General features: G+C 35.2%; 1 protein-coding gene and 1 long non-coding RNA gene across 2 annotated transcripts in view; one reads left to right on the top strand and one right to left on the bottom strand.

The window, feature by feature from the left end:
* LOC117418301 (catenin alpha-3-like) overlaps positions 1-12,740 on the top strand; it is a 183,172-nt gene that overhangs the window by 141,590 nt on the left and 28,842 nt on the right. The window lies entirely within an intron of this gene.
* Positions 849-6,226, bottom strand: LOC117404756 (uncharacterized). Its single transcript, XR_009306788.1, has 5 exons — positions 4,882-6,226; positions 4,718-4,766; positions 4,160-4,365; positions 2,155-2,291; positions 849-1,142 (listed from the first exon to the last, which is right to left on the bottom strand). It is a non-coding gene; the product is annotated as an uncharacterized LOC117404756 (long non-coding RNA).

The following is a 12,740-nucleotide window of genomic DNA, read 5'->3' on the forward strand; positions in this document are numbered from 1 at the left end:
GTTTTGGAAAATTAACAATTATATTCCTAAAATTGCAGTCCTTCACTGGTAGCTGGGGTTCGAACTGGTCCACAGCTAACTTTTAAAAATACTGTTGCTTAAATGAATTAGCCCTAACCATATTATAGCTATTAAATGAAATTAAACTACTGCAAATGTACTAGTAGACTCACTTAAAGAGAAATGAACAACTTAAAAATAATATTAAGAAATAAAAGCAGATATATCCAACTTGATATGTCATAATAAACAACAGAAACCTAAAAAATAATTTAAAAAAGATGCGCTGAGATTTTAACACCACTACCTATGTTTTAAAGTCACCAACAATTATAGGTAGTCATTTTATTATGTGCTTTATTATACATCTTTAAAAATTTGAATAGCATTTACATAGTAACTTATGCTTCACTAAACACATTGTATTTTACATTTTTAAATTATTTACTTTTAGCCATATACATAAAAAAAAGAATCGTAACTACCCAGCAAACAATTTTCTGTTGTCAGAATGTTACAAGAACGTTACCAAGTAACGTTAGAAAACGTTAATATGGAAAGTTCTCTATTTGTTCATAGAACGTTACTTCCTAACGTTATTTAATAACCTTCTGAGAACCTTTGTGAACAATAAATTTGAGCAAATAAAAGGAGCAACAACTATTCATTTTCATCAACATGTTCTTTATTTATGATCATATATATATATATATATATATATATATAATTTTAAATCAATTCATCATTAGTCCGCTGGCCACCTCATCTTCTGCCCTTTCCTTGGACTTGTTCAGCCTTTACTAAAAGGAAAAACAGTATGTATTTAATTCAAGTTTAATTGTAGTCACTTAAGTTGTTTAGTAATATACAGATACACATTAGTTCTCAATGTACATGATGTACATGTCCACTTGTTGATAGAGAACAGCTCGTTCCTATTAAATCCAGTCCATAATGTATTATGGCCCATTTGACCAAATATGGCATAATCTCTTACTTGGTTACCTAAATGGAAGGAAAGTGAAGGAGGCGTCATGGCTGCATACGTGATTTTGTTTCTCTCGATGTGGTGCCAGTTTCAGTCTCCCCTACTTTCAACTCCACCTCTGTCCTGGTCACCTTGTGGTTCCATTTGGTTGTTTCTACAAAAAAAAAAAAAATAATAATATATATATATATATATATATATATATATATAAAAAATACATTTATATGAATTAGTATTACTTTGGCTTATGAAGTGTCCTGTCACTAAACATTACGCGAAACAATAAAATAATATGCACTCTATTGCCATGCTTCACATCTGTGAGACTTTGCAACCACTTTACTGGCTTTGCTATAATTTACCATTAAGCAATACAAAAAAATCCTTAAATTACCACAATTAAGACATTATCAGTCTCCTTACAAAGGTTACAACAGCTTGAAGCCATTATGCCAAGGCCACCACTTGTGTAATCAATTTCCCTACAACTTGGTTTACACCACCCATCAGAGGCAGCTCGTAAGGGAAGGCAGAAGAGAATGTAAAGGGATTTCCATTTATTCTCCCCTGTAAACACCTCTTAACACGAGAGATAACAATTAAAACAACGCAGAAGCTGTGGAAATGCGTTAATCGCAAGATTACATTCCCGTCCCCTTGTTTTTCAGTCTAACATTATTTCAGTACTATGATGGGTGAGAAGAAAAGCGTCTTCCAACAGTCTGAATCAGACAGCAACTCCACAGCACATTGTTACAGGTTCATTTATTTGCTATTTGTTTACATGTATTATTTTATTCTGTGGAATAAACGATTTTTGTCTCAATATTGAAATATGGAGATTCAGTTCCTACAGCCACAGAACAGCCATGCACAAATCAGCCTGGTTAGCATCAATCACGTTTAGGGGAAATGGTGACAGCCTTCCTTGTGATGAGTTAAGTTTCTGATTGTCACTGCTACTGAAACAACGTTTAGATTGGGAAAGCAGGGGATGTAGTCTTGGAATTAACACATTTCCACGGTGTCTGCAGTGGTTTAATTGTTATCTTTCCTGTTAAGATGTGTTTAAAGGGGAGAATAAATGGAATTCCCCTTAAAATCGCTTCTGCCTCAGTTTACGTAACCCAGAGGTGTTTAGCATCAGATTTAGAATCATTGGTTACCTTTAATGGAACCTCAGCTTTCCATTTCTGGCCTTCATGTTGTAGCGCGACATAAGCTTGTTTGTAAACAGCTTGCGTATCATTTTCGGCACTGTGTCTCCCAGGTCAGTCCCTCCAATGGAACTCAGGTACAGGATCTAAGGAATAGTCCATATTAAAAGCTGATGTAGTTACAAACTATTTAGATAATAGTAGCAGAAAATGCCATATATATATATATATATATATATATATATATATATATATATATATATATACACACAGTGCCTTGCAAAAGTATTCAGACCCCTGACCAATTCTCTCATATTAATGAATTACAAATGGTACATTGAAATTTCGTTCTGTTTGATATTTTATTTTAAAACACTGAAACTCAAAATCAATTATTGTAAGGTGACATTGGTTTTATGTTGGGAAATATTTTTAAGAAATATAAAAAACTGAAATATCTTGCTTGGCATAAGTATTCAACCTCCACACATTAATATTTGGTAGAGCCACCTTTCACTGCAATAACAGCTTTAAGTCTTTTGGGGTAAGTATGTACCAGCTTTGCACACAGATTTTGGACCAATCCTCTGGCAGATTTGCTCCAGGTTGTTCAGTTTAGTTGGACGACGCTTGTGGACCGCAATTTTCAAATAGTGCCACAGATTCTCAATGGGATTGAGATCAGGACTTTGACTGGGCACTGTAGGACATTCACCTTTTTGTTCTTGAGCCACTCCAATGTTGCTTTGGCCTTGTGCTTGGGATCATGGTCCTGCTGAAAGGTGAATTTCCCCCCAAGCTTCAGTTTTTTAGTGGACTGAAGAAGGTTCTCTTGCAGTATTTCCCTGTATTTTGCTCCATCCATTCTTCCTTCAATTTTAACAAGATGCCCAGTCCCTGCTGATGAGACGCATCCCCACAGCATGATGCTGCCACCACCATACTTCACTGTAGGGATAGTGTGTCTTGAGGCATGGGCAGTGTTAGGTTTACACCACACATAATGCTTTGAGTTTTGGCCAAAAAGCTCTATCTTGGTCTCATGTGACCACAAAACCTTTTCCCACATCGCAGCTGGGTCACTCATGCTTTCTGGCAAACTCCAGATGTGCTTTCAGATGGTACTTTTTGAGTAACGGCTTCTTTCTTGCCACCCTCCCATACAGGCCAGTGTTATGCAGAGCTCTTGATATGGTTGACTGGTGCACCATTACTCCACTCCCAGCCACTGAACTCTGTAGCTCCTTCACAGTGATTGTTGGCCTCTCTGTGGCTTCTCTCACAAGTCTCCTTCTTGTTTGAGCGCTGAGTTTTGAGGGACGGCCTTTTCTTGGCAGTGCCTGGGTGGTGTTATGCAGCTTCCACTTCCTGATCATTAATCCAACTGTGCTCACTGGAATATCCAAACACTTGGATATTATTTTGCACCCTTTCCCTAATCTATGCATTTGTATTACTTTGTCTCTAACTTCTGCAGAATGCTCTTTGGTCTTCATTTTCCTTCAGATTCACAGCCTGACCAATGATCCTTCAACAGTGGGGTTTTTATCCAGAAAATGTGACAGCAACTTTAATGGTTCACAGGTGGAGGCCAATGGTAAGGTAATTGTGTCATTGTTAGGGCAATTTCTTTCATCGGTGCAAACTGGGAGCTTCCACAGCACAGGGGTTGAATACTTATGCAAGCAAGATATTTCAGTTTTTTATTTTTCTTAAAAATATTTCCCAACATAAAACCAATGTCACCTTACAATAATTGATTTTGAGTTTCAGTGTTTTAAAATAAAAAATCAAACAGAATGAAATTTCAATGTACCATTTGTAATTCAGTAATATGAGAGAATTGGTCAGGGGTCTGAATACTTTTGCAAGGCACTGTGTGTATATATATATATATATATATATATTGCAGATTTCAACTATGTACAATGTTACACATACCATTAAATCTACCAAAAATCAATCATTATCCCCACTTAATATAAGTTTAGTCCTAATAGTGAAAACTTCATACCATTTTTTTCCTCAAGTCAGCATCTTTATCCAGATGGGTGCACATATTTTCCATTTCTTCTATGGTCTGCCAGGGTCGAGGAAACACATTGTCAATGTCCTCCACACTGCTGCCAAGGGAAGAAACCACCCTCTACAATAGGACCAAGCCTTCCTGCTTCTTCTCAAGAATGCTGTCAAGCTTCATGAGGACACTCCTCTGAAAATCTATTAGAACAGACATTTATAGCAATTAGGTGATGATAATTCAGAGATACAATGCAGTAATGTTCTGCAGTGATGAACTTTCTTTTTGCAGACATTTTATTGCATCTGTTGATTTAACCAAAACAACTAACAAGACTTTTTTTTAAAGCAAAGACCATGTAATTAACTGCAAGATCATGCAACAATCGTATGAGCTATAAGAATTGGGTGTACAAAAATCAACAGAATTGCTAGAAACAATTTAAATCTCTGGTTCCAAACAAAATACCAATTACTACAGAAAACAGTTGGAGCATTTGGAAATTAAATTAAACAAAGATTTTAAAGATAGAAAGATGAATGATCAACTTACTCAGTCGGAAGTCTTCTGGTGGCATTCTCTGTAGAGATGGAAGGGTTTGCTGTTACAGAAACGTAAGAGACAGTAAAAGTAGTAAATAAACAAGCATATGGATTGGTTGTTAAAATCAAAATGCTATTGTTTGAATAAAATAAGGTAATAAAATGAAAACATACTGCAATGAGAGAACGGCACGGGTCTTCCCCTGCAACTTGACCTTGTAGGGGTCCTCTCATCCCATCTGCGAATTGATCTTGACCTTTCATCTGGCCTGCAAGGTGATCTTGGCGTATCTGAGCTGCCAGACCTCACAACTGATCTCTCGTATGACCTAGACCTGAAATAGTTATAGTCGCGCTGGGTTTCAGTGTTCTTTTGGGGGTCATAGCCTCTAAAGAGCGCGAAAGACGGTTAGCTGGCCGGGTGGGCTGGCTTAAAATGATAAATATGGGGGGACTGTAGCTGCCAGGGGCAGAGCAGTCAAATTGCTGAGTGAATACAACTGTCTGAAAACCCCAGCAAGAAAGCCTGTTGGGGATAGAGTGCTGTCAGATGTATTATTTTGGCGTAGACTACGGCCAGCAGTATTGGAATAATAAACCAAGTTACCGTCTTTTCCCGAGTTCGCTATCATGGTACAATCCAGCTGTTGTGACGTGTGACTGTCTGCTGTGCCGATCCAACAAATACACCGCATTTATAAAGCACACAGTTTTCTAAAAGCTGGTGTTATGCATTATCTGAAAAACGTCACTCAAAATAACCTTTCGCATCCAAGACCAGTTTTTAGTAATGTTGCAGGAACGTTAGAAGAAAATTATCTGCTAACTTTTTTTTCCCCCAAGATTACGTTTTCACTCTTCATCATTCAACTCTAATTAATTGCAAATCAACATTATAATGACAATGAAACACATTTCTGTTGGCAAGGTGAATATACTAATAACGTTGGCCGAAGGTTTGCAGAACGTTCTGTAATAACCTAACCAAAAGACAACCTACAAGTAACATTACGGTTACGTTACCTGTTTGCTGGGTAACTGCTGCTAAGAACTGAAAACGTTGTTGTAATGACATGCAATACTTATCCTACATAAATAAACAACCACAACAATGTATTTATTTATTCGTAATATATTTTCTTTTAGTGTTTATTACGTGCTCTGTTTGTTTTTGTCAGTGTTCTCTGTTTTGGTTATGTTCTGGTATTTGTTAGCCACATACACTACAGGGCGGTGCTTATGGAGCCACAACACCACTGGGACCTTTCAAAACCTCGAAAATACGTATATAACTGATACCACAAAACACAAAAATCTGCCAAATGTACCATTTTTGGTATGTATTATGTTGATTAAAATAATAATAAAAAAGCAATATTTACAAAAATATATAAATATAGGCAGGTAAGTAAAATCTCTATCCACCATTAGGAAACTATTCCCATATTTGGGGGGCTTAATTCTGCCTCGTCCCCGATGGGTATTGGTTCATAATATGAGAACCATATAGCAGTATCTTTTTCAAGGTAACTAACTCTTTTTCTGCCGGTATTTTATCTTATAGTAAACATAATATAGGTCAAATGATAAATGTGATAGAAAAGTATACCATAAGCGTGTATGGTTTTTTTTTATAATAAAGTCGATGTTGAAAAATCCCTTACACTGACACCCTTGACAAATAAATAAATAAATAAATAAATAAATAAATACTTGTACTTGGCATGTATAGCTACACTTATCGTTTAGTTTTCAAGTGATATAGCCTAGCTATACAGTCGATTAAATTAAATAACCTTACCTTGTTAAAAGGGCTGTCAAATGAAGTAAAAAATAAATAACTATAACTAACTCTCACTATATACAATTATTTATTATTTATATACAATTATTTGTCAAATTTATCAATTTATCTAATGTTTTCTTCCCTTCGTTCAACTGTCTCCAACGTCTGTGACTCAGCTCGAGCAGTTTTTAAACTCGCTCAATCTGCTTGTGCGCGTGAATATTTTTTAAATCGAACACTCGTACATTTCTTACTGGTATTTTTTTTTTTATGTAGGTCAGTTTTCTACTTCATTTCTTATTTTTATATAGCGCCAATAAAGACACTTCACAAATGTAACAAAACAGCAAATTGTGTTGAGTAATAAATAATAAAATAAACACTTAATGCAATAACAGAAAATTATAAGGGATAAAGATCTGATTGTTTTATTATTATAAAACTATTATAATATTCACTGTTACTACAGGTTCACATACTGAACACAAAAATATGATTGATTTTTATTTTTAGCTAATCCTAGTAAATGTATGTACATATAAAAAAATAATATTTTTTCCGACATTGGGCCAGCACTGGGCCGGTGTTGTAGTTTTATCTCCTTCTAAATACGATGGTCAGTGACATCGTGCCGGAACTGGCCCAACTGCTACTTGCCGCTGCGACTGCGAGCCGACTGTGCCGCTATGCAGCCGGATCCGGCCCGGCATCGTATGGCTGTGTGGGTATGATGTCAGCAGAAAAAAAACACTGTAAGATTAGATAAATAAATAGTCCAGTCAGGGCTAGAATGATGTCAGAAACATTACAGTAGGGTTATGGGGAAAAGGGTTTAATTATGGAAGCTGGAATAAGAAAACCAAAAAACAGAAGAAACAAGTACAAATCAATAGAAACTGCTTTTCTGAAACTTGTGAAACATAATTATAATAAACAGGTTAAAGTGATGTTTTTATTGTTGAGACTTAAATGATGTCAGTGTGCTGCAACTATGCAGCAGACTTACAACATGTTTTGCATATTTAAAATTGAGTCTGCATGTTAGGCCCTGAAACCAACTACAGTATACGTATCATAAAATATGACATTCATACAGCATTAATTAAGATGACAGTAAATTAGATTGACATTAAGCATCTCTATTAAAATCCACCCTCTCGTAGCTTGAACGTGTTGATGCTTACAGTATTGTGTTGTGGACTGTATTTATATACGGGAGAGCATTTATAGTATAGGTTTATTTCAAATTCATTACTGTGTATAGGTTTAGATTAACTACAACCAGAACTAGTCTGCTTTTAATTTAACACCAGTGTTTCTATAACATGGAATGAAGGTGATAGGTAAACTGTAAGAGAGTGAAGCTAAAATATATGCTCCCATACATGCTTGTTATTACAGTATTATACAGTATTGGCATGTAGTTTATAGGAATCGAAATAGGAATACAATAGCAAAATCAAAATTAATTAATCAAGTTACAGACTTTATTATTTGTGTCATAAAATGATTTCATTGTAAACAATAATCATCATCGTAATATTGAATATGATATTTATTTTGTTTTTACAATAATGTGTGAGCTTTGTAGTCTTGTTATTCTTGGTACAATAAGTTTACCTATGTATTTTTAAAAAAATTTATTACGGTTTTTTGCCTGCCTCACAACCTCAGCAATTTCCTCTGCCGCTAAACAGGAAGTGGAAACGAAATTTGACTGCCATCAGCAAATCACGTTTTTCTGGATTCATGTTAAACTCTCCTCTATTTGTCAGACTCTCTATGTATTAAAAGTTCAATACCCAAATGTGCAGATGGCTGTAAGAGTGTATCAGGAGGAATCAGTCTCTGGGTCATCCCCAGAAAAGCACTATGATTTAAGATGACACACCATGCTCAGACAAGGAATATTACAAATGATGTCTACTCAATTATAAAGACTTATTTCGCCTTTATTGCTTGTCTCTGTTTACACTTCAAAACATCAAATTTGGGGTCGACCCCAGTTTCAGAATTGCATTGAGAGCGTGTTCACTCTTGGTTATGGGTTAAGTGCAGGTTGTTTTTTAGTGGGCCTTGAAGCAGGGTGCAAGTGAAAGAGCATTGCTCAGGGGTGATCTGCACCTCTCAACACGGTATAGTAAAATGATTAAGGGGTTTTACAAATTTATGCCCCAAAGTGACTTGTAATGTCACATTTGATTTGTTTTTACATTATTTATACCAAGCAGATATTCTTTTTTTTTTTTTTGGGGGGGGGGGGGGGGGATTTTAAGTATTTTGGTGTTTCTGTATATGCACATTGTTCCAGTTTAACTTTTGTTTTATAAATGTTTACAAAACTATCTGTTATGCACTTGTCTGAGTAAGTGTGAATTCTTTAATTAGTTTCTTCTCAGATCATTGTTCATCTGTTTTGTGTAAAATTTGTGAAAAAGGCTTTCATTTAAACAAAATCCTTTGCTGAATAACACTCTAGAGCGGCAACATGTGTAATACTCAAGTGGTTTTCAAGCCCAAAGAAATATAGCAGCTATCTCATACAATTATAAGTGTCCACAATAAACTATGTGTTCAAAGAAGCAGACACATTTCCTGATTAAATATCCCAGCAGTCCCAAAATCCAATTCTTATTTGTTTTCAACTATTTATTTTTCAGAGGGTTTCGGTTGTGATCACATATACTATTAGCATATGTACTTGTATTTCTGAGGAACTGCTGAGTTGTTGTATTTTTGGTTTAAGATGTATTTATTTTTTTCTGTGATTAAGTGACAGGCTTGAGCAGTGTATTATTTCCTGTTTTAGCAAAATTTTCCTTAAATATATTAATAAAAAAAAAAAAAAATAATAATAATAATTGTTTGGTAAACCTGTATAATAGCAATACAAAAACAGATGCAAAGGCCTTGCTTTGCAGTCAACATTTTGTTTGACACCCACACACTGGTAAGTGTTTTATTGCTTAATTCAGAAAGCGTGTTAGGAAGAAGGATATGCTCAAGAGAAACCAGGATTACTCACCACAGTAAGTGACGTTAATTGTTCAAATCACAGCTCCACTAATGCCCTTTTCTCTACAGCTTGATCTGCTTGAACACAGACCACAGGTAGCTTCCTTAGTACTGTATGTGGTCATTCCATTTAGCACCTAATTTAGTTCTAACCTTCAAATCTAGGTAGCTGTCCTTGAATCCTCATGAAAGTACTGCTTCCCACAATGTGATTTTTAACAAAGCACTTGTGAGTGAGCTGGCTGACATTGAAAGGAGAACTCTAATTGTTTTCCTGGTATCATAATACTGGAGAAGGGTATACAGCGGTACAGATTTAACAGTCTGAAGTAATCTTCCTGCCATAGTAATGCGCCAATACATATTCTGGGGAAAGAAAATAATTAACTGTGAGGACTGTTGAATTGCAGTTTATTTTTTGACACTACGTACAACAAAATATCTTAGGACATATCAAACAGCAGTAATTAAACAAGATGTTATATTTATCTTGTTCAGTTTTCCTCTAAAATATGACTTTTATTTTATGTGTCTGTTGTGCACAAAAACATACATTGTTGAAGCAATCCAATCTCAGTTTATACAGTTTTTACAATTTACTTTCCTGTCTCCTTTTTAAAAAAGAAATTCTTTGTCAAATTATAATTTTACCCAACACCAGACGGCACTTTCAAAACAAGGCTGAGAGGGACCGTATGATTTATAATAGATTCCTGAGCTGCAGGGACCTGAAAACTGCATGCCACTCTTTATCTCTGTGAGCTGCTAACCCAGCAGGGGGTTATGCATGACATCTACAAGCTCCATTATAGAAATTGAAAACGAGGATTGCCTTTCAATATATATTCGTATAATATTTTACAGGGAATTATTAATTCAATCTGGGAAACAATACAACAACAACAAAATACAAAAAACAGCAGTCCTCATTGCATGTGTCAACTGATTTCTTGGGCCAAAACCCTTAAAAAAAAGGATGACATTTTAAAGTAGGCCAAATAAAAATTTCCAGTTTCGATTACATTAGATTGCTTAAGTCAAATAGTTGCTTTTAACCAGAATAATGGAGTGGAATGTGGTACTCTCTGAAATTAATCTGTCATGGGCTGCTGCAAGGACTACAGTGTTCTCTTGTATCTCTGAAGATATATTTTTAAATTAATTATCATGAGTAATGCATATTTCCGTAGAAATGAGGTGCTATCACACTGAATCAGGTGCATATAGGAAACTGACATGATATTCTGCAGGGCACAAAGGGGCTAGAGTCATCAGCATATGTTTTATAAAAAGATAACAGCTTATGAAATTGAAATTTGAATAGGGACATACCTTCCTCCTAAACTTGTTCCCCTTGGTGACACTACTATTGTCAAGGCTTAATAGAGACTAAACTACACAATAGCTGTGCAAACCATTTGCAAGAAGCCTCTACAATCTCTCTGATATTTTTTGTATTTGTTTTCTTTACTTCAATCCTGATTAGCAGAAGTATTATTTAATCTACTACAATAGAAAATATTACTGGCTGCTTAACTTTATAGGCTTCCCAGCAAATCAAGATTGTGTTATCTAATAAACAAATATCATGTTTAATTTATGTTTCAGCATTATTTTATTTCTGCTGCTGTATTTAATATGAATGGGCTGCATTAATAAAACATTAGCATGTCAACTAATGCCCTGGAAATATTGTAAATTTAACTGGCATTGCGGTGCTTTAAGAATACAGGCCAATATGCTTAGTGGGATATAAAGATTGACCTAGACTCCTGATACAGTTGAAATCCCCTTTTTCTTGTTTAAATACAACAACTGCTGCTGAGCTATTAGTGTATAAGAATGCTTATGAAATGTATTATTCATACTGTGGTAAGCAAAGCAAAATATTGCAAATGCTTTACTAAATACTTAATAATCCCATGCATGGCTGTGACATCAGAACGTGGCTGTGATGTCAGATTAAATTAAATAGAACAATGTTTCTCCCCTCATGTAATAATACAGAACAATAACAGCTTGATGTAGAAAATGCATTATGTTTCCAGGATGTTCTAATACTAATATAACTTGCCACATAATTGCTTAATACACACACTGCTGCTTTTTAAATGCTTAAATCTGAATCTAAATTTTTTTTTTGGTATTGCAAGGCCATTTCCTCGATGTCTTCAGTTTGATGCTGCAGCATATTTCGCAGTGGAGTACAGTTGTTTCAAACTGTGAACCACAATATTGTACTCATCTTTGAAACATTGTTTTTTTAAAAAAAAAAAAAAATCTGTGATTGAATGGAAGTTTAATTACTATGCAACAAAATGTTAATTTTATGAGATTAATAAGCAATTAGTTCCCCACCGTTTTCGGCGCTGGCAGTGAATTCGAACCCAGGCACTGTTGTGTTGCTATAGAAACTCCATTTGATGCTTGATTGTGGGTCCTTCAAACATAATATGAAGTCCTCTTGACTGTCTGAGTCTCTGTTGTGTGTCAATCATAATGTGAAGCACATAAGGTGTGTAAGGAGCAGTACCGGTAACTAAAAACAAACTATTTAAAACATATTCAGACAGTTTTTTCAATATATACTTCTCAGTGAAAACAAAACTACATGTTGAGAATTCTTTCAAGCAATGTATCTGTTACATTGTACATGTATTTAGAATGTGCCACTTCACTAAACTTATACTTTTTAAAGAAAAGACAAGTAATTGGAAAATTAAGAAAATGTAAAAATGTGTTCATGCTGGACACGACAAACATCTAAACCATTGTAACGGGGTTAATAGAGTACAGTTTCAGGGGGCATCACTCATTTGTTTCACAAGCTATTTTAGTAAGTCAATCAGCACTTGCTCACTTAATCTTGTTTTTGGATGATGGAACAACTGGTGGGCGAAGTTACAGGCCTATATTTTCTTTTTGACTGGTGCTGCAGTCAAGAAGGAATGCCCAGATAGGCCCCAGGGTCAAAGGGCTTGTTTACTCATTTATCGATTTTGGCAGCTGCCACAATTTGTAAGCCACTGGCCATATTATTTAATCTGTCACCTACCACCTGCTCCTTCCTGGAGGATAAAAAAAGCTAAGCTCATCTTTTTGTTATGAGGTTGACAGCTCTGGATTTTGCGACTGCAGAATCATTTATTTTTTACCATGTAGAAAAAAAAAACCTTTACAACAGTTAGGAGACACGTTATCATTTCTAAATATACATTATTGTATAATATAC

Source organism: Acipenser ruthenus, chromosome 13, assembly GCF_902713425.1.
Source record: "Acipenser ruthenus chromosome 13, fAciRut3.2 maternal haplotype, whole genome shotgun sequence".
NCBI classification, from domain to species: domain Eukaryota; kingdom Metazoa; phylum Chordata; class Actinopteri; order Acipenseriformes; family Acipenseridae; genus Acipenser; species Acipenser ruthenus.